Source organism: Hyperoodon ampullatus (assembly GCF_949752795.1).
Source record: "Hyperoodon ampullatus genome assembly, chromosome: 8".
Classification (NCBI taxonomy): Eukaryota; Metazoa; Chordata; class Mammalia; order Artiodactyla; family Ziphiidae; genus Hyperoodon; species Hyperoodon ampullatus.
In genome coordinates this window covers 41,717,748-41,742,030 of record NC_136921.1, presented here as the reverse complement: position 1 = coordinate 41,742,030, position 24,283 = coordinate 41,717,748, and the positions used below count along the sequence as shown (strand labels likewise).

The 24,283-nt window shown below is 33.6% G+C and overlaps 1 pseudogene across 1 annotated transcript in view; it reads right to left on the bottom strand.

Moving 5' to 3' along the window:
- Positions 1 to 965: 965 nt before the first annotated feature.
- LOC307057491 (3-ketoacyl-CoA thiolase, mitochondrial-like) overlaps positions 966 to 24,283 on the bottom strand; it is a 30,841-nt pseudogene continuing 7,523 nt past the window's right edge. Inside the window, exon 2 of the transcript in view lies at positions 966 to 1,921. The product of the transcript in view is annotated as a 3-ketoacyl-CoA thiolase, mitochondrial-like (transcript). The remainder of the gene's footprint in view (positions 1,922 to 24,283) is intronic.

Genomic DNA, 24,283 nt, shown 5'->3' with positions numbered 1-24,283 from the left:
TTAGCCTAGTCAAATTGACATGTAAAATTAATACCATCATAGTGGGTATTAAAAGGAAGCCTATTATACAATTTAGGCTTTGGTTGAGTTGTTTGGAGGAGCCTTTAAGGAAGTACCTTGCACTGGATTGTATCCTATGAGGAGCAGGAAGCAATTCTATGATAGGGTATCTCAAAACATATTAACCAGGGAAGGGTCATACTTGTGAAGCTGTGTGTTGGGTAGTGCTTTGTCTATGCTCAGCCATGATTAAGGAATGGTCTTGGTTTTGTCTTTATCCATAAAGATCAAAGAATGGTCTTATCTGAGTTTGAGGTTCTGTGAAAAAGATTATTTTCATCAGGAGACGCGGAAATCTAGATGTGAGTGCCAGGACAACTTGAAGCAACACCAAGGCCTGGCTGAGAGTTATGAGGCCACAGCCTGCATGTCAGGGGCTTGCTCTTTCTCACTTGTTTCTATTAAAGAATGTTAATAGAATATTCCATTGTAAAGTATAAAATGTAAAAAGAAAATCATAAGAAAATGTAAGAATTCCTCATAAAGGTATTTATTCATGGATTCATTCATCTATTTATTTTTGGAAATTAAGGCAACACATTCAATTTCCTTGTAATCATATGATCTAAAGCATGTGTGGTGGTCATTGGCCAGAATATGATTTTTTTAAGGCCTTCTATAATTAAACTTCAGTTCAGAAATACATCATATTTAGTGCAAATTTGAGAAAACTTATTTCTGGCCTGAGCTCTTAACTCATGATAAATACATCTTTACCTCATCAACACTTGATCACACTCAATCACTGTTTCAGTGGCAGGGCATAGCCAGTTTTAGCAGCTGCTCTAAAGGTTCTAATGTGGCCTGACCAAGTAAAGTAACTGTGGGCCATGGTGGGCTCCTTTCTCTCCTCAGGCTGGGCTCTGAATGATGAGTGTCATACCTTGGCCAACTGCAATGCAAGCTTATGCCCCTGCACATTTTCCACCTCCACATCTTAATTCATGAACCATGTGTGCAATAATGCTTGATCCAGATCCTCCCAATGGCTGATCCCAAGTAATGGCTCTTCCATTTAAATTGGTTATAGCTGGGTCGAGATCCAAGCTCTTCTGAACTGACAAGTACTGGGGAGGAAAAGCTCCATTTACCTCTACCAAATCCACGTCCTTAAGACTCAGTCTCCTTTTCTTTTGTGCCCCATTGGAGGTAGGGACAAAACCAATATCTATGACAGAGACATCACATCTAGATACAAAATAGCTCAAAATTTTTGTCAGTGTAAAGTGATGCTTTTTAGCAGCATCTTTACTAGCTATGAAAGCATCAGATACTTCTGGTACATTCCTTACACTGATGGTCCCTTCTTCCTTGAAAATTGGAGGAAGTTTATTTAACTGCTCCAGGCTCATTGGGACCAAACAAGCTCATTACTTGCATTGTTTTCCTGTCCTTGTCTTTACCTCAACTGGTAGCATCTCATTATTAAAGTAGCCAGCATCTTTAGCAGCTTTCCATCTCTTCTCTGACTACAGGGTGTATTTGTTACATTCTTCTCTGCTAATTTTATGTTTTGCAGCAAGATTCTTTGTAGTAATTCCCATGGGGAGTTGGAGATGCTGCTCTGTTAATGCTGCTCGCAAAGAATCTTCCAGCTTGAGTCTGATCAAAACTTGGCTCTAAAACGCACGTTTCTGACACAGTAAGGAGCCGTATTTTTGGATCCTCCACACAAGACAACTTCAGCATCTTTAACACACATTTTCTGACATCCATTCACAATGGACGGGAAACCAGAGCCACAGAGCCTATTAACAGTGAGAGCTGAGGTCTCTTTAGGAACTCCCACATCAAACTGACCTGCCTTGCCAAGTATGCAGCATCTGAAGAGCTATTTGCCAGTTTATTATAAAGAATACAACTAAAGAACAGACAAATAGAAGAGATGCATAGGGCAAGATATGGGGAGGTGGGGTGTGGACCTTCCACACGCTCTGGACACCCACCTGTCCCAGCACTTTCATTTGTTCACCAACTTGAAGCTCTGATGGGTTTATTCTTCATTCATAACAGAAGGATTTGCAAAACAATGGAATTCATTTTTAATAGTAGAATTTTTGTTAATCAAATTCTGGAGAGGATAGTATCATTTGATGCAATGGGAGTTACAGGTAGAAGTTGTAATCTGCCTCTAAAAATTTGGCAAATATAAGGTTAATCTCCCCTGCCCTCCTAGTATTTGCACTTGAGTTTTCTTTATATTTAGGTTCTAAGTTAAAGGAATCCTGAATGAGAGGAATTGAAGACATATGTTTAAAATATAAAATTATAATTTTCAGTGCCATCACTATATTATATTTTAAAAGTTCTATGTTTTATGTTGCATTCATAATACTTCTATAGTATATAGTTTAAGAGCCATCTTATCTTACTCGATTGGAACAATTATTTGGTAAGTTAATTGAAAAGTACGTTAAAGTAGGAACCATATACAAACAAAAAATGTACACATACCTTAAAAATTTTATTTCAAGTTAAAACATATGCATGCACCCTATGATGTAGGGACAAAGCCTTTCTTTGAAACTTAGTTTACTGATTTATTTTCCACATTTTGCATAAAAGACATCCTAAGGCCTCACACAATATCTAGCAATGGTTTCATTAGGTAAAGTAAGAAGGGCAGAAGGTGTGGAGCAAAAGAGAGAGGCACTTATTAGACACAGTTATTCAGTTGGTATATTTTCAAAAGGGAATTGAAACCTTCAATTAATCTCAAAGATTATGTGAAGACATATTAAGAGAGTTTCTGTATGTTCTATAAATAAAGATACAGTCCACTTAATGAATAAGGCTTTTATATATTATCTGCAAGGACTTATAATTATTTTTAAGTATTTTATAGCCTTATGTCATAAATCTTCATGTCTATTCATTAGATAGGTGAGTTTCTGTTGTTGTTTGTTTATATATATGTGTGTGTATATATATCCCCTTTCCTTACTTAAGGTACTACTGCTAAGTATTTTGGGAAATTTAGAATAGAAAGCAGAATTCTCAACAGCAGGTCCATTTAGTTGGTTAAAATATGTTTATAACTAATCTTTTAAAATATATACTTGTAGAAATATAATTTTCAGGCAATGTTCATCTATTACATATATATATATATATATATTTCCCCCATAAACACCAATTATATGTTGACATCGATCCTACTTGTTAGCTATGCTGTCGGTCAAAACAGATCTGAGTGCTCTCTAATGGCATTTGGCAGAAGTAAATGGAGATTAGGGGATAGAGAGATCAGTTCAGGCCTCCAGGACAATCTGTAGCTTTCAATTCCAACCAATCAGTGACACCTGCATGTGGTAATCATTCTCCTTGGTTACAAGTGCTGGCAGAAACTAGAGACCTGTTTTTCAAGCTTAAGCAAAACGAGCTAAATATAAATGTGAAAATCCTCTTCATTGTAGAATTTTCATCTTCTTTTGAGGAAAAAAAAAGGACAAAAAACAGAGTTGTTTTATTCATATTTTCAATTATTTTGTAGTAAGGTCAATTAAGCTTAAACACACCAATGAAGGAGAAGCATGTTGGTGATAATATTTATCTTCCTGGGTCCATGACAAGAATTCAAACTGCAGTCCAGTATCCAACATGGGACTTTAAACTGCTGTGCTGGTGCCCACTACACCAGTCTCCTTTTTAGTTACTTGTTAGAGCTGTGTGAACCTTTCATCTTGCAAAACTTGCCAACTTCAGGAATATTTTATGAGTTACCAGCTTTGCAACTTTTGTAGAATACATTCAAACATCACTTTTATGGGCAGCAGAACTGTAAAATGTCTCTCCAAAGATTAAAGAAAAGTATATAAAAAGGAAACCATGGAAAGAAAACTAGTAGCATTCTCCCATCATTTCCCAGCAAACTCCTGTTTTCTCTAACTTTAAATGAAGTCAGACCTCTACTTAGGGGTCAGTAGACCATCCTTCTGAGGTTATCATTCTCAATTGAATCTGTCTCCAGGAAAGCAAAAACACTATAGGTAATAAGCTTCCATTTTTTTAAATTCAGGTATTTAACTGCCATTCTTGGGTAAAATAAGATATTACTTTATAATGTAGTATTTTTCATTTTCTTTTCTCCTCTTTTCCAACTAGTTATCCCTAATCTTTTAACAAATTCTCATATCAAAATGTAATATTTATTTAATAGATGATGAAATATGCCAAAGGTTTTTTTTTTAATAGAGTTCAAAGAGCTCGTAAGAAAGCCACACTATTCTTTTTCCAAATGTGAACAAAAGTGCGTTGTTATAATACCTGTGGAAACCCAGAAGGGCAGCTAGATGCTAGATCTGGTGAATAGGATAAGCCTCTATTTAGATCTTGAATTAAACCCTTTTGAAACTTTGACCTCAGAAAGATTAAAACTGATTTTGTCAGCAGATTTTTGGGAGCATACCTACACAGTTGGCCTTACTTATGGCAAAAAGAGGAAAACTAATAATTATAGAACACCTAGTACATTCCAGGGTCTCAGAGTCACAGATAGTTTTATTTGCTATCTTATATCCATTCTCCTTCTAGATATTATTTGAGGTCAGTTTTAGAGTCTCCATGGGAATTTGCCCTTGGATTCTTTCAGAAGAGGAGCATGCATGAGACAAATCAAGCAAATATTGAATGGTGAATATTCAGAACCTGTCTATTGAATGAATGTCAGAAAATTTGGAGAATTTATAAGCAGTAGTTCTTTTTTCTCTTGAACTAGAAATTTAGGAGCTACTGCCATCTTGCTACCAGAAAGAGAGTCTGAGGGTAGTTGTTCCTACTCACTGAAAACAAAGTCAAGATAAGATCAGAGAAAAACCAAGACCTAGAATATTGTTTAAGCAATTGCATCAAGCTTGATCAGAAGTCACTTCTATCCACGGACTTTTCAAAGGATCAAGCACTGGATATGAAAGCCACAGCACAGTCAACTGCACCATATTTGTAAACTACGTGGCCAGCAGAAGCAACAGCATCCAACACTTCCTACTCCCCACATAGCAGAGAAAGTTAGCTCTCCCAACTTGCCTCTGTTCGAGTACACAAGATTTTATCAGCATGTTGTTCTTGAAAGGGAAGTGTCAGTTGTTTTCTTTAGAAGAAGATGGAAACAGAGAAATGAGTAATTGCTGCTCATCTTTCAGATATAATAACCGGTTAACATGAGGACACGATTCACTGCAGTATGTCTTACACACTATGAGTGGCTCAAACTGGATAAAACCATGGCTTAAAGCAGGAAGACAAACTGAAGGCCCACCCAATCTATCCAATTTACTTTAAAGTAATTATTAATAATCCCTTTAAAAATGATAAATCTGTAAAAAGCCTAAGCCAGACAGGATGCCAAGATAATAAGAATAAACCAGCACTGTCCTGCAAAGGAAATTATCAACAAAACAAAAAAGACAACCTACTGAATGGGAGAAAATATTTGCTAATGATATGACCAATGAAGGGTTGATATCCAAAATATATGAACAACTCATACAAGTCAACATCAAGAGAACCCAGTCAACTCGATTAAAAAATGGGCAGAAGTCCTGAATTGACATTTTTTCAAAGAAAACATACAGATGGCCAACAGGCACATGAAAAGATGCTCTACACTGTTACTAATCAGAGAAATGAAAATTAAAACCACAATGAGATATCACCTCACACCTGTCAGAATGGCAATCATCAAAAAGACCACAAATAACAACTGTTGGAAAGGATGTGGAGAAAACACTTGTACATTGTTGGTGGGAATGTAAATTGGCGTAGCCACTGTGGAAAACACTATGGCAGTTTCTCAAAAAACTAAAAATAGAACTACCACATGACCCAGCAATTCCACTTCTGGGTATATATCTGAAAAATACAAAACCACTAATTTGAAAAGGTACATGCACCCCAGTGTTCATAGCAGAATTGTTTACAATCACCGAGGTATGAAAGCAACCTAAGTGTCCATCAACAGATAAATGGATAAATAAGATGTGGTATATATGTATACAATGAATACTACTTAGCCATAAAAAAAAGAATGAAATTTTGCCATTTGCAGCAACATGAATGGACTTGGAAGATATTAGGCTAAGTGAAATAAGTCAGACAGAGAAAGCCAAATACTGTATGATATCGCTTATATGCAGATTCTAAAAAAGTAGAATGAGTGAATATAACAAAAAGGAAACATACAGATATAGAGAACAAACTAGTGATTACCAGTGGGGAGAGGGAAGTGGGGAGGGAAAAGACAGGAGTAGGGGATTAAGGAGGTACAAACTATTATGTATAAAATAAGCCTCAAGGATATATTGTACAATACAGGGAACATAGCCAATATTTTATAATAATTACAAAAGGAGTATAACCTTTAAAAATTGTGAATCACTATGTTGTACACCTGTAACTTATGTAATATAATACATCAACTATATCTTAATTAAAAACAAAAAACACAGGACTGTCCTGGGAAACCCAAGATGTACAAATCATCTAGCTACAGGGAATAACAAAACTCATGGGTGAGGTATGTACAATGACCTGTGACCTTTGGCTAATATGTAACGAAAACATGACTTTATTAATTCACTTAGTAAACATCGTTGTAGACTATCATGCAGCACTATGATACATCATAAGAATAAAAAGATAACCAGAATAAAATTTCTTACCCTAAAATAAAACGTGTTTATCAATGGAGAAAGACATATTTGCAGATAGTTATGACACAAACATTGCAAGTAAGATATTGGCAGTGATAAAATAAGCACTCAGATTGAGTACTGAACTCTGTTTGGGGAGGTGGGAGAAAAAGTAACCAGAAAAGCTTAAAAAAAGAAGTGAAATTTGAGCTGTATAACAGTGGAATAATATATATTTGGCAAGTAACTAAGAAAAAAAAAAGAGTTTAGTCTTGAGTAAGGGAATAAAAGACATGGAATCATGGGGTCTAAAATGGCTTAATAACTTTAGGTTAATTTTGTCATGAAAATATTAAATCTTTCTAAGACTTATTTTCACCAAGATGAAATGACTAAGAATAATACTGAGAGGCATTTTAGTTAATAAACATATCACAACTTTTCAGAATCCATTCCTTGGTAGATTTTCAGAAAATTCATTGGCACTCTAGGATTTCTGAGATTGAAATAAATTTACAAAGGTCAGTTTTTATAAGTGAATTTAAGAAAATATTTCTTATCTTCAACATAAAAACTTTGATTTAAATCCTGGAAGCCAAAGGTGTTATATTTTATTGAAACTGGAAAAAAAAAAAAAAAGAATAGGAAAGCAATTCCCTTAGGAATTAAAGAACATTTTTATTCCCCTTTTATACAGTATGACAGTTTCTACTTTTAGTGTTTGTCTTTAAAGTATAGAAGTAACCTCACCATGAAAATTTTATGTGTAGAACCAAAGAATAAACAGCTTTCACTGATTCCCACCTGTATGCACACAGAGCCAAAAGAGTCCTTTCACTTAATTAAACCAAATTAAATTTTAGAATAACTTTAGAAACACGTACCTTCAAAATAACTGAGGTGTGCACTTCTCTCTAAACCCTCCGCTTGCCAAGTTTTTCCCATTAGACAAGCTTTTACATTATGTCATTAAAATCCTTCTTCTTTAGTTAGTATAAATTGTTCAACCCAGACGTTGTTATTTTTACCTAAGTCCAATATATTCTGTTTTCTCATAATGACCTACTGTTCTAATCTCTTATTTAGTTTATGATGTACTTTGTTTTTATTCTAATACATGGTATTAATGTTTGGTATTTTAAATGTCTGGACCATTAAGTACATAATGAATTACACAACTTTTTTTTTTTAACTTTCACAAATGAGTTAAATAGGAAGAGAAAAATTTAACACTATTTATGATCTATATAGAAATATAGCATAATGTAGAAATTTAATAACAACTTTCTTTTGTGATTCTATTAATTTGCTGGGCAGCCATAACAAAGCATCAAAAACTGTGTGGCTTAAACAACAGAAAGATATTGTTTCACAGTTCTGGAGACGAAAAGTCCAAGATCAAGGTGTCCACAGGTTTAGTTCCTACTGAGGCCTGTGAGGGAGAATCTGTTTCTGGTGATTTGAATGCACTCTTTGGTGTTTCCTGGCTTGTATGTGCATCAACCTGGCCTCTGCCTTCATCTTCTTATGGAGTTTGTGTGTGTGTGTGTGTGTGTGTGTGTGTGTGTGTGTGTGTGTGTATGTCTGTCTCCATGTCCAAATTGCCTCCTTATTTTCAGGATGCACTCATATAGGATTAGAACTCCCCCTATTGAACTCGTCTTAACTTGATCATCTTCAAGGACCCTATTTCTAAATAAGGCCACATTCACAAGCACTGGGATTTAGGACTCCAACATCTTTTTGTTATGAAACCCATAGGAGTGACTGGGTTTTGAAATGTTTTTCTTAAAGCAGACTGAGAAAATGCTTAACTATGGGTCATCATGCCTGGGTTTAAATCCATCCCCTATCATTCATGAAGAAATCATATAATTTCTTCATGTTCTAAGCTTTTGCAAATATACCCAGGTATATAGGCTCTGCTTTATCTTACCTGTATCAGGAATGAAGATAAGATGTCAAGGAAGAAAAAATTGGAATGAAAACTTTTAAAGGGTCTTAAAGAAAAGCAGGAATATTAAGAAGAGAATAGAAATAAAGTAAGTAAGTAAAAGGTGCCCAAGGAAAAGTGGTTGATATGGAAGAGTGACAAAGAAAATCCAATTTATAATTGGATTTGCTGAAGAAGATAAACAGTTCATGAGATCTTACTTCTGGTTCTGCCGTCTGAGAGGTGCTAGAAGACAAGGCAATCAAGTAACAGTCACAGACCCAGAGCCAGATCCTGGTTTCTAAATACTCTCTCTCCACTAATAGGAACTAGAATTATTTGGAGAAATGTCTGATTCCAGGCTGGAGCAGGAACAGTACAAGATGAACTTGGATGATCTTGTTTCTGAATGTAAGTACTCAAAATTGAGACACACAGAAAGGACACAGAAGCCAACTTGAAGAACTCCCATGGCTAAATATGATGCAATTCAGCATCAAATTAAATAATGATAGTAAAGGATTATAGCTTCTTAAATGAATTAACTTACTATTATGCCATATTTAATAGTTTATATATCTATATTTATATGGAAAGCCCTTTCTTATAGTAGAGGCTCAAATAATAAATAAGAAAGGAATGAAGAGATCCAAAAAATCACCATTTAACAACTATCAACATTAATGGAGGCAAGACTCATTGATGGATACTAAAATAAGTGAGTGATATTTTGAGGTGTCACAAAATATTTATACGATCTCAATATAACTCCTTACAAGATAGTGGAAAAAAATTGACAGGAACAACTTGATAAAGTGATCAAGTTAACATAATGAATCATGAAACATTTCAATAACATATGCTAACTGACATAAGCCATTGAGAATAGCACGATATTGCTTCTGTGGTGTTCCTGACAATAAAAAACATCTATAACCTGGACATATCAAACATTCCAAAGAGAGATGCATCTTATGCAAAATTACTGTTCTCAAAAAAAAAAAAAAGTCCCAAAATAAAAGAGACTCGAGACGTGACAACTGAATGCAAGGCATGATCCAGGATTTTCGGCATTTTCTGTCATATAAATTGCATTATTGGGAAAATTGTCAAAATCTGAATAATGTCTTCAAATTAGAGAATAATGCTGTATCAGTGTTAATTTCCTAATGTTGTTAAGTGTGCTATATTCAATAAAGTATTTACAGAGAAAGGGACATAATATCAGTAACTTATTCTCATGAGAAAGAGAGAGAGAGAGAGATGATGGAAGAATCTGGGTGAAGAGTATACGAGAATTTTTGTATTTATTCTTGCAACTTTCTGTATATCTGAAATGATATTAGAATTAAAAAATAAAAAGTTAAAAGGTACTCATATGACCTCTTACATGGTAGAGAGTAAGACTTGAAGAAAGAGCAAAAGTGTTACTCTTGAATTAAGAGAAGAAAGAAATAGGTTGTAGCTTGTAAGAGTGAAAAACTATGACACAAGGGGGATAAAGGAGAATTTCAGCACCACTTGGACTTAGAAGATTTGCAGAAATGGGCATACCAGGAAAGGGCAGCAGCAGATGCATTTGGGAAGTATTGCCTTTATGAAATTTTTCCAGGAGCAGAGAGCAAGAAACGTGAAGAGGTGTTTGCAAAGAAGAAAGTGAACATGTTAGAAAATACATGTAACCTGAAAATGTGGGCTGAGAAAAAGAGGGTTTTTCCAGTGGGCTGAAGTCTTGAATTATGCATACAAGGGCATGAACTAGTGACATTTTTCTTATTATTTTAAATATAAGCATGATAGAATGATAGAATTGGCAAAGGTTAGAGAAAATGGGGTTACAGAAAGTATACATGTGCCTAGAGGGCCAACATGTCCTAGACTCACAGTAGGCTCACGCTGGTATTTCTAATGGCTGTTGTGTTGTCTTAATGACAGCAGATCTTGAATTTCTGCTCCCTCATCGCTGTCACCTACTTGAGCCTTTTATTTCTTCTGACACCAAGCTTTCCAGATTTTCAGCTTGTTTCTAATTTTGGAAAACTGAAGTCATCTACTATCTTTCTGATGATCTAGGGTACAGAAAGACTTTGCAGGACTCAATTACCAGATTATAGGTCTTCACTTTGACTCTTGGAGCTTGAGTATCTACCTAAATTCCTGCCTCTGTAAATTGGATGGACTCTATATGTGACCACATTTGAAAAAATATTTACTCCAACTTAATTTCATGGCCTTCATTTCTGTTACATTTTAAAGAACTTCAGCGACTCTCTTATAGTATTTAGAGCTTCAGTTAAGATTATAGATAGAGGGCTTCCCTGGTGATGCAGTGGTTGAGAGTCCGCCTGACGATGCACGGGACACGGGTTCGGGCCCTGGTCTGGGAAGATCCCACATGCCGCAGAGCGGCTGGGCCTGTGAGCCATGGCTGCTGAACCTGAGCGTCCGGAGCCTGTGCGTCCGGAGCCTGTGCTCCGCAACAGGAGAGGCCACAACAGTGAAGGGCCCGTGTACCACACACACACACACAAAATTATAGATAGAAATAAAGACTTACAAAAGACATCTGCCTATTGTCACCATTACTTTTTTGGAGATCCCTTTTTTGTTCACCCCGAATTTATCAGGCCTAACTTCTTACATTTACTGACTTAGAGGCATAAACATTATTTTATTATCCAAGGGAGAAAACTCCTTTCACCTTATTTTTCTAAAGAATATGTCAAAATATGATCTTTTCATTCTTATAACAGAAAATAATGGAAGTATTTCTATTTTAATATATTTTCTGTGGTTCACTTAAGCTTAAATAGGTCAGTTATAATTTACATATTGTGTGAATATTTGTAAAATGCAGAATCTATGCATTTTATTATATAGGCTGTTTTAGAGCTAACAAGTCAATTTACATATCTAAATCAAAATTTACTAATGTTTTATTTAAATTCAATCATGCTTTAAAATGCTCAGAACCATGACAAGGGTTAGATGATCTTATACAAATTTCCCTTTGCACTAACTATTTTGCAATCTATTAATGATATCCTAATATTCTAATTGAATATTGGAAATATACATAGATTGAATCTTAAAATTGTTATTTTGAAGAGACACATTTAAATATCATCAAAAGATGACATCTGTTATAAGGAATCAATGAAAAGTTATTGAACAGGTACCAATTTGTCTAGATAATTGGTTTTTCATCAAGTTTCAATACAGAATGACACAAGTGTAGGGAATGACAGAATATTTGGAGCATTGGTCATCCAAAAGAACTTGAAAATAATTTTCAAAATCCACCAGGAGTTAAATCCACAGAGGTGGTAACGGTGAATGATTATGTAAACATTCATCAGGGTTACTATCTTTCAGGGTTTCACATCCCTTGAAACACTGAGAACACAATTCCTATTTCTAGTTGCATGACTATTTGCAGGGTTTTCAATTAATATGCTTCAAAAATGTGAATTTCAGATTCTGCCATAATTATGCATAACCCAAAAGCACCACATATGGATAAAAGATTTCAACTGATTTTTTAAATAAGAATTTATTTATGTCACACATGCACCCCAATGTTCATTGCAGCACTATTCACAGTAGCCAGGTCATGGAAGCAACCTAAATGTCCATCGACAGATGAATGGATAAAGAAGATGTGGCACATATATATAACGGAATATTACTCAGCCATAAGAATGAATGAAACTGGGTCATTTGTAGAGACATGGATGGACCTAGAGACTGTCATACAGCGTGAAGTAAGTCAGAAAGAGAAAAACAAATATCATATATTAACGCATACATGTGGAATCTAGGAAAATGGTACAGATGAACTGGCTTGCAAGGCAGAAATAGAGACACAGATGTAGAGAACAAACATATGAACACCAAGGGGGGAAAGTGAGGGTGGTGGTGGTGGTGGGATGAATTGGGAGATTGGGATTGACATATATACACTGATATGTATAAAATAGATAACTAATAAGAACCTGCTGTATAAATAAAATAAAATTCTAATAAAAAAAGATTTGTCATAGTTCTTTCTCAAAAATTACATTATTGAATTTTACCTATTTATACATGACATGCAGTTTAAATACACAAAAATTCCAAAATGAAATATAGACATGTTTTGAATATTCAGATTAAAAATGTAGGTGAATAGGTAGGTTGATGAATGGATAGATGAATGAATGGATATTAGATTAATGGAGATATACACAGATAGCTAGATTGCTAGCTCCAGAGAAAAGTCATAGTGAAATGGTAATCTCAAGCGTTCTGGAGTCCAAGCATTTGCATTCAAGTACTACATAAGTCGTTTACTACCAGTGTGTACTAGGGGGATTTACTTAACATTTCTGTCTTATTTTACTTATCTATATAATAGATAATTTTATCTGTGATTAATTTTAGTACATCCATTAATATGAATGCACGGAAGATTAAATCAATTAATCAAGATAAATGTACCTATAGGTATTATTGCATTAGTTTGCTAGGGCTGCCATATAAAATGCCACAGACTAGGAGGTTTAAACAACAGAAATTAATTTTCTCACAGTTCTGGAGGCTGAAAATTTAAGATCAAGATGTCAGCAGATTTGGTTTCTCCTGAGGCCTCTCTCCTTAGCTTGAAGATGTCATGTTCTCTCTGAGTACTCACACAGCCTTTTCTCTATGTGTGAGCATCCCTAGTGTTTCTCCCTCTTCTTCTAAGGACATCCTATGACTTCATTTAACTGTATTGAAAATTTTAAAGGTCCTATTTACAAATACAATCACATTGAGGGTAAGGGCTCCTGCATACACATTTTGGAGGAACATAATTCAGTCCATAACAGGTATTAAATATTATTAATGATTGGTATATGAATGATTATTTGGACCACAATTAAGCAATAATGGCCAAAATGGCAAAACTGAATTTATGTTTCAATGAATAAAAGTTCTATTTATTGTACAGCTAAAGGTCTGAGAATAAATACATAATGAATAATATGCAGTTCCTCTGCCTAGAACCTAACTTCATCATGGAGATGGCTCCTTCAAACTATAATCAAAACTTTGAAACGTGGCCCCCAGTATCATTCAAACTAATGCTGGGCTCAAGAATTCATATTGTGTCAATTGTGAAAAATCAAGTAAATATTGCCTCACCCACTTTTGTTTGGCTTCAAAATATAACATTATGTTTAAAGTTACCTGTGACGGCAAAAGAAATGATTGAACACTTTTTGCTGAATCTATACTATTCAGTCAATAACATTGTTATCTAATTGCAATTGATATCCTGATAGAAATAAATGCATTAAAATATTTTAAATGGGACATTTTTTATATTTATATAGTAATTTCTTAATAGAAAGATCATTTTGATAGAGATAGAATAAGATAGTTACACAGCTAGAAACCCCACGAGGGGGAGATAGATAGAGAGGGACTTCAGGAGATGGCCATAAGCTAGACACCAACCAGAAAATGCCCAGAACATCTGGCAGCTAAGCAACAATCAGAATACTCTGAAACTAAACACACTTACTTAGGCTACTACTGCAGAAAAAATAGATACAAGACCTGCATTTGGCCTTGGGAGGTCTATAAGATAACAGACCCTAAGAAAAACTGCATTCTTGCATGTAGCCAAAACAGGATAATAGGTAAAAGGGGAAAGAAACTAGGTGAAAGGGTCCATTATGCTGAAACTCCAGATAAATTATCATATTTTAGTATATGCTACCACATTTTACTAATACACAAATGATTTAAATAGTGCCATAACAGTCCCTATTAGACTAATAGAGTTAAAGGAGGAACTAATGATGTAAGCCTTGACGTCTACCTAAGAGGGAGGAAGAAGGTGGTCCTCTCCCATCCCCACTTTTTCTTTGATTATAAAAATGTAGTTCTCTTTGTTCTCAGGGCTTTGCTCCCTTGCCTGCCTGCTTGTATCTCTTACAAGCTTCCTATGCTAATGAACTCACTCTTTGCCTATCACTTTGCCTCACAGTGAATTCTTTTTGTGCTGAGACAAAAGAACTTGAGCTTCAGTAAGTCCTGACACCAGGTGAGCAGCTTTAATTAAAAGACAGTGGGTTCGAGTCCCTTCCTAAGTCAGGAATTGTGGGTTCAAGTCCAGTCTGAGGTGTGGCTGGGTTCAAGTTCTAGCTGAGGAGGAGTGAGGTTTCCATTTTAAAAGGAATTACATTACCAAAGTATTTTGATATCACTGTAGATTTAAAAAATTCAATAGTTTATTAAATTGCCAGGATATATAAAGAATTCTGCTCTTTCAAGTAAAATCAACGGTTAATAAAATTTGGGCAGAGATGAATGTGTGTACACATATATACTATATATATACACACACATACATATAATATGTATGTATATGTGTGTGTATGTGGGTGTGGGTGTGTGTGTATAGTCTTATGACAAAAAGAAAATTTAATCACAGAATTCTTTATTTTTCTCAATTGAATAAAAAGTTGGTGATTATGTTCCCTGTATATCAGGTTTGATATGTTTTAACCTTCTTAACTTTATCTTTAAATAATTCACAAGCAACCTTTTTATGCCTCACATATTAAAAGAGTACATTTACTTTTTTTGTTCTTTATGATTTTTATTGTGTTTCCCATTTAGCCTTATCGGTTTTGAATACTTGGTTCATTTCCATCTCTATCTTTTTCCATTCCAATTATTTTCAACAAAACTGACATGCGTTTTTTGTCTGCTTAGTTTGACCCTTAACATAGTTAAATATCATCTTTGAAAATTGATGGTAACACAGGAAAAACATAAAGCTTTGGGTTATTTTGGTGGGTTGAGTGTTTCAAAGAACGGTCACTGCTCCATTGTGGAATACAGACAAGACAATGATGAGAGGGCAAATGCCAATGACTGATAGTATGTAAAAGGCAATCCTCCAGGATTTCATATGAATCTTTGGAACCTATGCTTTGTCTTTAGTTCAGTTTTTCATAGAATGATCACGCTAAGATGCTTCTGTCTTCACAATGGTTTTCCTCATGTTTCCCTTTTATTTTTTTAAATATTCACCTTGGGTTTCAAGGGAGGTTACATATTGATGCTCTACTATTTTCCAATACATTTGGTTAAAAGGGAAATTTGATTTGCTATATTTTTCTGTGTGTCTGGGGGAATCTTGCTGATATTATGCATATTACACTCCAAATTAAATCTCATCAAAATGCCACAGACACTTTACTGATTAATATACTAAAATGATTACTTTCCAAAGCATGCTCTGTTTACAGAAAGACTGTTACAAAAACTCCCAGTAGATATTTGTTTGAAAGACATTTTACTGACTCAACATGTACACCTTTTTTTGAATATTTTATGGAAAAATAAAACACCTGTCATTGACATCTGTAGTTTTAGATGGTGTTTCTAGCAGTTTATTTGAACTAGATATATTCAGAAATTTTTGAGGAATATTTTATTGTATAAACACAAATTGAGTATGGCAATCTGATTTGGGTTATTTAGCTAACTCCTAATACTAATTATCATATTTTAAAATATTTTGATAATGGAAAATGCTCCAATTTTGAGTGATATTTTAATGGTAGATGTTTTGAAAAATCCATTCAAATAGAAAGTACGTCACACTTATTGTTGATGTTTTCCTTCATGCTGATGAAGCTAATTAATGAAACACTTCCAACCTCTTTCTGCCCCTTTTCTGAATTCTGTTTTAGGAAAGGTGTTATGGCTTGTCTCACTTGCAAATTTGGCAATAGAAGAACAAGCTTGCTCACTCTGCTCTATTCTTATGCCTCGTGGAGACTATCTACTCACAGAAAACCCACATTTTGCTCTCTTCCCTCCAGGAGCAGATTTGTTCTTTGGTAGAGGGACATCTTCCCTAGCCTGACACTGCTGTTCTGTAGAGCTCTGTAAACAGTATAATTTGGCTTTCTCATCAAGATCTACTCTTTCCTTAGCCCTTCAACAGTAATAAAAGCAGTGTATTATATGTACTAGCTTCATGTGGCTTGTCACATATTTCTAAACTGTTTTGTAATATTGCAAACATGAAGATTCTAATAATTTAGAATGAGCTTAATAGAATTTGCTAAAATTAACTATAATTATATGTCTAAATTTTAATATTCTTCTTCCAAATTTGGCAGAAAAAACAACAATAAAGAAAATATATGTACCCCACTCCCGGTACCAAAAATATATATATATATAGATAGATAGGTTAAATAATATAAACATCAAATTTTATAGATATTATGTATAACATAACAGATCATTTCCAAGAGATAACCTTATTTCTCTTTTGCCCAGGAAATAGTTTTAAAAATTAATGCACATTCAATAAAAACAGAAACAGAGAGGAATGTTGAAACCTCTGACTAAAGTTGTGAATGAGTCTATTTCTTCCTGTAGTCCTATCAGTTTTTGTTTCATGTATTGTGGATTCCTTTAATTTGGTGTAAAAACATTTAGGATTGTTATGCCACCATAAAGAATTGACATTTTATCAGCATACAATTTCCCTTTTTATCCCAGATAATGTGTTTTGGCTCTTTGTCTAATATTAATATATTCATTTTAGCATTTTATTTAGCGTTAGAATGCTGTATCATATTTATATTTATCCTTATGTATGTATCTTATTTGTATACTTATGTTTAAAGTGGATTATGTATAGGCAGTATATCATGGAGTCTTGCTTTTTTATGTATAATCTGAAAATCTTTGCCATTTAATTGGGGTGCTTATATAATTTACATTTAATAGAATTATGTAATTTTATATATCTCTTATATAATATATAAATGAGTTTAAATTTATCATTTATTATTTGTTTTCTCTTATTCCATCTGTTCTTTTCCATATGTTTCTGTCATCTTCCTTTGTTGGTTTTTAATTACTGAAAACAATAGTTGTTTTAGAGTTGACATTTATATGACTTTAACTTATCACACTCTGTTTTCAACTAATATATTACATAGGCTGTAAGAACCTTATGTTCTGTTCTTATAGAACATTTTTTTGCCCTAGTAGCCTTTTTGCTATTGTTGTCAGATGTTTTACTTCTACATATGTTATAAACCTCCCAATATATTGTTAATATTTGTTTTTTAATTGTTGACTTTGAAGATTGTTGTTTTTTTAATTTATTTATTTATTTTTGTTTTGGCTGCACCATGCAGCATTTGTGACCTTACTTCCCCAACCAGGGATTGAACCGCACTCATTGCAGTGGAAGCATGGAGTCTTAACCACTGGACTGTCAGGGAAGTTCCTGAAGATAATGTTCAAAATGACAAGTCATTTATATTTGTCCACATGTTTACCTTTTCTCAGTGAGCTTTACTCCTTTATGTAGATTCAGGCTTCCATCTGAGTGAGTTTTTCTTTCTACTGAGGACTTTCTTTAACATCTCTTGTAGTTCAGGTCTTCTGGTGATTAATTGTTTCACTTTATATATGTCTGAAAAAGTCTATTTTTCCATCACTTTTTAAAGGTATTTTTGCTAGCTATAGAATTTAACACTGATAGGGCTGTCCCTCTCTGTTTGTTTTTCCTTTTGGTAATTTAAATTTGTAACTGTCTTTTGCAGTTTTTAATGAAAAGTCTTCTGTAATTGTTCTTTGTTTTTCTTTGTGAAATGTTTAATTTAATTTAGCTCTTTCTTAAGATTTTCTCTAAATAATTTAAGAAATTAAATTATGATGTATTTTGTTGCAATATTCTTTTTATCACATACTTAAAATATACACATAAAAATAATCCAAAAAATAAAGAACAAAAACAAGAAAAAACCCACAAAAACAACAAAAAAGTAAAAGTAGAAAAATAAAAGTATATATATTTTTGGAATAGTGGAAAATATTTCCACTATTTTTGATGAGATTCTACTTATCTTTTTCTTTTTACCTAGAGTGCATTTGTGTCTATTTGTGATATCTAACAAAACTCTGTTATTGAAAAACCAGTATGATATATTCAAAATAATTATTCTAGATATGATATAGTTTGACTTTTAATTTTTAGGTCTATGATCAATTCTTTTAATTATTTTGTCAAGGTGTAATTTACATGAAATAAAATTCACCAGTTTTGTGTGTATAATTTGTTCAGTTGTAGCTAATATAAATAGTTGTACAACAACCAACAAAGTGACACAGAACATGTTCATCTCCCTACAAAATTCTCTTGTATCCCTATGAAGCTAATCCTCTCCCTCTCCTCTAGCTATTGGCAAACAGTGATCTGCTTTCCATATTACAAATTTCAAACCTGTGCTCCCTTTTAGGCAATGTATAAAATTAGTACTTTTTGTATATTTTGTCCATTTTTTAGTTGTTTTTGGTGGAAGGGCTAATCCAGTGTTAGTTTCTCTACCAGTATGGAAGCAGAAATGTTTATATGATTTTTACTTCAAGATCAAACACTGAAACATATAATAACTCCTTTACTTGACAATTAACTAGATTAATTAACTCACAGCAAATGAAATGGTCTCAAAGCCTGAATTCAGCTTGATATTTATTTCAGTAGTTTTCACTGAGATATAGGTTTTCTCCTACTCTGAAGTTTTATGATCAGAAAGTCAAATGTGGTTATCAAAATATAATTTAAAATTTTTCCAAAATGCTTTGTAATTATTTTTTTAGATTAAAATGTTCCCTTATATTGTACCACCTATTTATCATAACAGCAATTTTTATTGCAGATCCAAGCTCTTACATATATAGACACACAAATTAACATTGCCATTTTAAACTTTTCATTTAAAGTTACCAACTGATTCCCACATTGTGGAGAATATAGAAAAACAACAAAAGCGCCCAAGGAAAGAGTATGTATAAGAAAGACATCTTATGGTAAGCATGCATGGATATCAGCAACTTACTTTTTAACAACAGAGAAGAATCACCAGAGAAAGGTATGCATTTCTTTTCATAAAAATGGATGTTACTTTCCACAGTCCTACATATTCTCCTTGATTTATTTGTTCTTTTGCGCACTTTCACTGCACTTCTGATTCTACCTCCAAGAACAATTCATACAATTCTTCATGGAAATAATAACAACAATCTACAATATTTTATCCATTTTTGCAAGCTAGTATATAGAGTTACCCACTCATAAGTAAAAGCACATACTGTAGGAAAAAAATCCATTAAGGAAATTTTGAATCAGTATTTCTATTGAAATTCACAGCACAATAAAAAGCAAAGCTAAAAAAAAATTGTTACCACCATTATAGGATTGGACTTAATGGGAATCTAGGGTATTGCCCTGTCAATGCCAACAACAGAAATTGATTCACTTTGCATTCTTGTCCAGAAGAAAAATCAGTCTAATGTGACATTAAATTACACTTTATTTTGTGTTTTAAGAACTTAGAGAATTTTATTTTTAGGGTAGCATAAGTCGTGGACTCCAAGGGCAGATGCATACACCTAACAAACTATACATGGAAAGACGAAAGCACAAACAGCTCTCTGAATTCCAAAAGAAAGCATAGATAGATACAGTAAACCAGTGGCAACAATGCAATAAATTATATTAATCACAAAGTTCTAGGAAAATTGTCTAATTCTACATAAATATGTCTGTATGTTGAGAGAGCCACTGAAGGTTATTTAATTTAGAAATTCAGGATTTCTAAAGTTTTGTTGTTATCGTTATTGCTATATATTACTGGTCTTCAAACCTTAAATTAGGACTACTTTCCCTCAAATTCTCTTTGATGTTCATATAGATTTATAATTTATAAATTAAGCCAGAATTAAATGGTTTAATAATGGTTACAGAACTACTATTCATTTTGTACATATAATATGACATTCAGTTTGTGCCATGAAAACTGCTTCTAAGCAGGGGGAGGTGATATGTCTTGGTGGTTTTCATGGTGTGAATACTACTACCAAGTCTGCTTTCAAGCTGTCAATATGATGTCACTGAACGGGAGTTGAAAAAAGATGCATACGTGTGGTTTTTGCATGCCAGTGTGAGCTGGTTCCAGTACAAACTACGTTTGTTGGGAGGATGTTCTGCAATGCTTTGAAGTAACGATCACCATCCTTTTTTAAAGATGTGGAAATTGTGGTTTTCAGTATTGTTGAATTTACTTACCAAGTGCATGCAGCTAGAATGGGAGAGAAAGGATTCAAACTCCAGGTCTCTCTCCCTGCAAAACTTAATATCTGTATACATGCATGTTCAAACTCACACAGACACACACACACACACACATCTTAAGATTGGACTTTTACATAGATAGAGGAAGGCTCTAGTAATATTACCACAGTTATTATATATTTGTATTAGTTATTTGCCTTTCCACTCATTTAATCATATGGACTCCCTGAAAGCAAACAAGAAATAAATAATGAAACTTCACTGATTCTTACTTATGTTTACATCAGGTTTTGAATCTTTACTATATAAGGTTAAACAGGAGTTTTTAAATGATTAAGATGTATGATGCAGTGGTATGTGGCTAGAACTAAGTTGCTTTGCTGTTTCTCAAGCATAACAGTGCTGTGCAGTGCCTTGGCATATGAAACTCTCTCCTAGTTCTGTTTCTGTCAAATATTCAATTTATGTGACAATTACTTAGTCACCATTTGGGGTATATATTTATATATCTGTTTTTTTCTATAAAATCAATGGAACATGTATAACTTACTTCCATAACTTATTTGAATCTATGAAGGTCTAAATTTATATATAAGGACATATGTTACTGCCATTCATTTGATAAATAAATTAAGTCACAGAAAGTCATTTAATATTTGCATACAAAATAAGCCAACTTTGAAGAGTGCATCTTCTATATAACAGTTCACTGTATTAACACATAATTCTGCAAATGAATACTTACTAAAGCATTTTAGAGTCAGAATTAAGACTCTGAAATCTGTAGAGCAGTGGGCAAAAAGAGTGGTCTGACCAAATTGGAATTTCCATTTTCTTTTGATAATGTAATTGATATTCTTTCTAAAATCATGACTCTTGTTTTATCTCAAAGGAAATTTTACAGATTTCATAATGCTACCTTTTATTTTGGCTTTAAAATTCTGGTGGAAGCAAAGCAATCTAATGATGTGTTTCAGATCTACTCTATCCTCTATAATCAAGTTACTGAATGCAGTTGCTTTGATAACTTTGATTCATTGGAGAGACTCAGACCTTATATTATTCTTGATAAATTCCATCTTTGGAAACATTATACTGCAGTCATGAAAATGAATACCCCTTTAAAAAGTTGGCTTTTAGGTATGAAAGTGATTAATTTCTTCAAATTCTGAGTCTATGTTTCCTCATTAAAGAGGAAACATTTTACTGGGGAATGCATCTATGCTAAGCCCACTTAGGAAGGTTTTTTCCTATTCAAATCTTGTGCTAACAGTATTGTTCTCCTCAAAAAGCCTTTTATATTTCTTATCCCTTGAAAAGAGGTTACAATATGTCTGCAATTTCTTATTGACTTGGAATTTGCCTAATTGTTTCCCTAAGTGTACTTAATGGAACTGACCTGAAGCATTAAATGGATTTACGTAAAGAAAAATGATGGTCAAATAAATTGCAGAAATGTAGAGCTGAAGAGAAGTTAAATGTTTTATTAATCACATTTATTTACTCGCATAAAGAATTTTCAAAAACAATACAAAATAAAGCTAACCAAAAAAAGCACATTCTCTGAAAATGATTTTAGGAAACTCTGCCATATGTGAACATGTTAAGGAAGTGAATGCAAATTTTAACTCCCAGGAACAAAGCCCAAACACACTTTGGGTCTTCTTTTTCCTAAGAGGAGATGGATCACAATCAAGCTAGATAATATTTGAAAGTAAACATAGAATCAAATTCTTATTATACATGCTTTTGTTCATAACTGCTCCAATCCTGGTAAGCAAAGCATGGCTGATATCTTTAAAATATTTCTGTACCCAGCTTATTGCTCATAATTGAATCTAGACCCTAGACTAATTTTCCAAGCTAAACTTTCACCTCTCTCTGACCTGCTTATCCTGCTCTGGCCTATTTGCTTCTCTCTGCCTCCTGAAAATACCAGCCTAGTTTCTGCATCAGTGTTTGGTATTTCTAATACATGATTAATATGTATACTAAGGTTGAACCAATTAGTAAATATATTGCAAATAATGAAAACCAGTAATTTCATGAGTGGGAAAATAAGTTACAAATAAGGAAAGATGGAATGAAACTTGGGATGTTGGATTGGAATTGTAGAACTCATAATTTTTAAAAAAATCAGATGATAAAAATCCATTCTCCTCCTCCCCTCAAAAAAAAGCAACCACAAAGCAAAAAATAACCTTCCAAAATGAAAATATGACTTAGTATTTATTTTAAATACTGAAATATGAATTTAGTATTTATTAGTATAGTATCCTATGCAAAAATTTCCAAGTATGATACAAATGACTGAGTATCTTTTTTTATGTAACATTTTCTCTTGGATTATTTTTTCTTCTCTTTTTAAGATTTTTTGCTCTTTTGGTTCTTTCTCTCTTTCTCTCTACACACACACATGCACACATACACACACCCCTATATACAGACAGACATTTATGTATATTTTGGCATCTGTGAGAAATAAAATAAAATAAAACAGTGGAACAGAAAAGCATGTACACTATAATCTAAGAAGACATACTAAAAATAAAAAGTATAACTGAATCTGTATATTGAAAGAGCTTGTGTATCAGTGAACATTGACCTAGAAACTTCAACTTCAAGAGGGGTCCTATCAAAATTGTCAGGCAATAAAGATAAAAGAAAAAATGTTTAGGGCCTTCAGGCAAAAAGACCAAGTTTACTAATAAAGGACAAACAATCAGATTGGTGTCAGACTTCTTGATTTTTGACAGAACAGGGAATGTAAGTCAACAAAGAATTCAAAAAATAAAAGTGATCCAAAGATTTTACATCTAGCCAAGTTGCCGTTCAAGAATCAAGTCTATAGGAAGCCACTGAACATGCAAAAACACAAGGAGCCCTTAGAATCCTCCTGAGAAATCTACTAGAAAATGAGCTTCTTCCAACCAAGAAATGATAATAAACATTTTAATAAAATGTATGCATTGAATATATTTAATCATAGATCAAAGAGTAGAAGTTTGGAACAAAGGCTATAACCAATATAAAACTGAGAAACATATTGACAAGATGTAAATAATACAACTAAAGATGTGGAAGGAGAAGAGAGGGATGGCAAAAGTTAGAATAAGCTCATAGATTTTTATATAGTCATATGAGAATCTGTTTCTGTCAGCTCGGGCTGCCATAACAAAATACTATAGACAGGGTGGCTTAAGTAACAGAAATTCATTTTCTCATGGTTCCAGAGTCTGGAAATATGAGATTACAGTGCCATCATAGTCAGATTCTAGTGAGAGTTCTCTTCCTAGCTTGCAGATACATGCTTTCTTGCATGTCCTCACAGGGGAGAGAGAGAGAGAGAGCTCTCTGATGTCTCTTCTTATAAGAGTACTAATCCTATCGTGAAGACCCCACCATCATGACCTCATCCAAACCTAGTTATTTCCCAAAAGCTTCATCTCCAAATACCATTACACGGGGGTTTAGTATACGAGTTTGTGGAGGATGAAATTTAGTCCATAGCAGAGT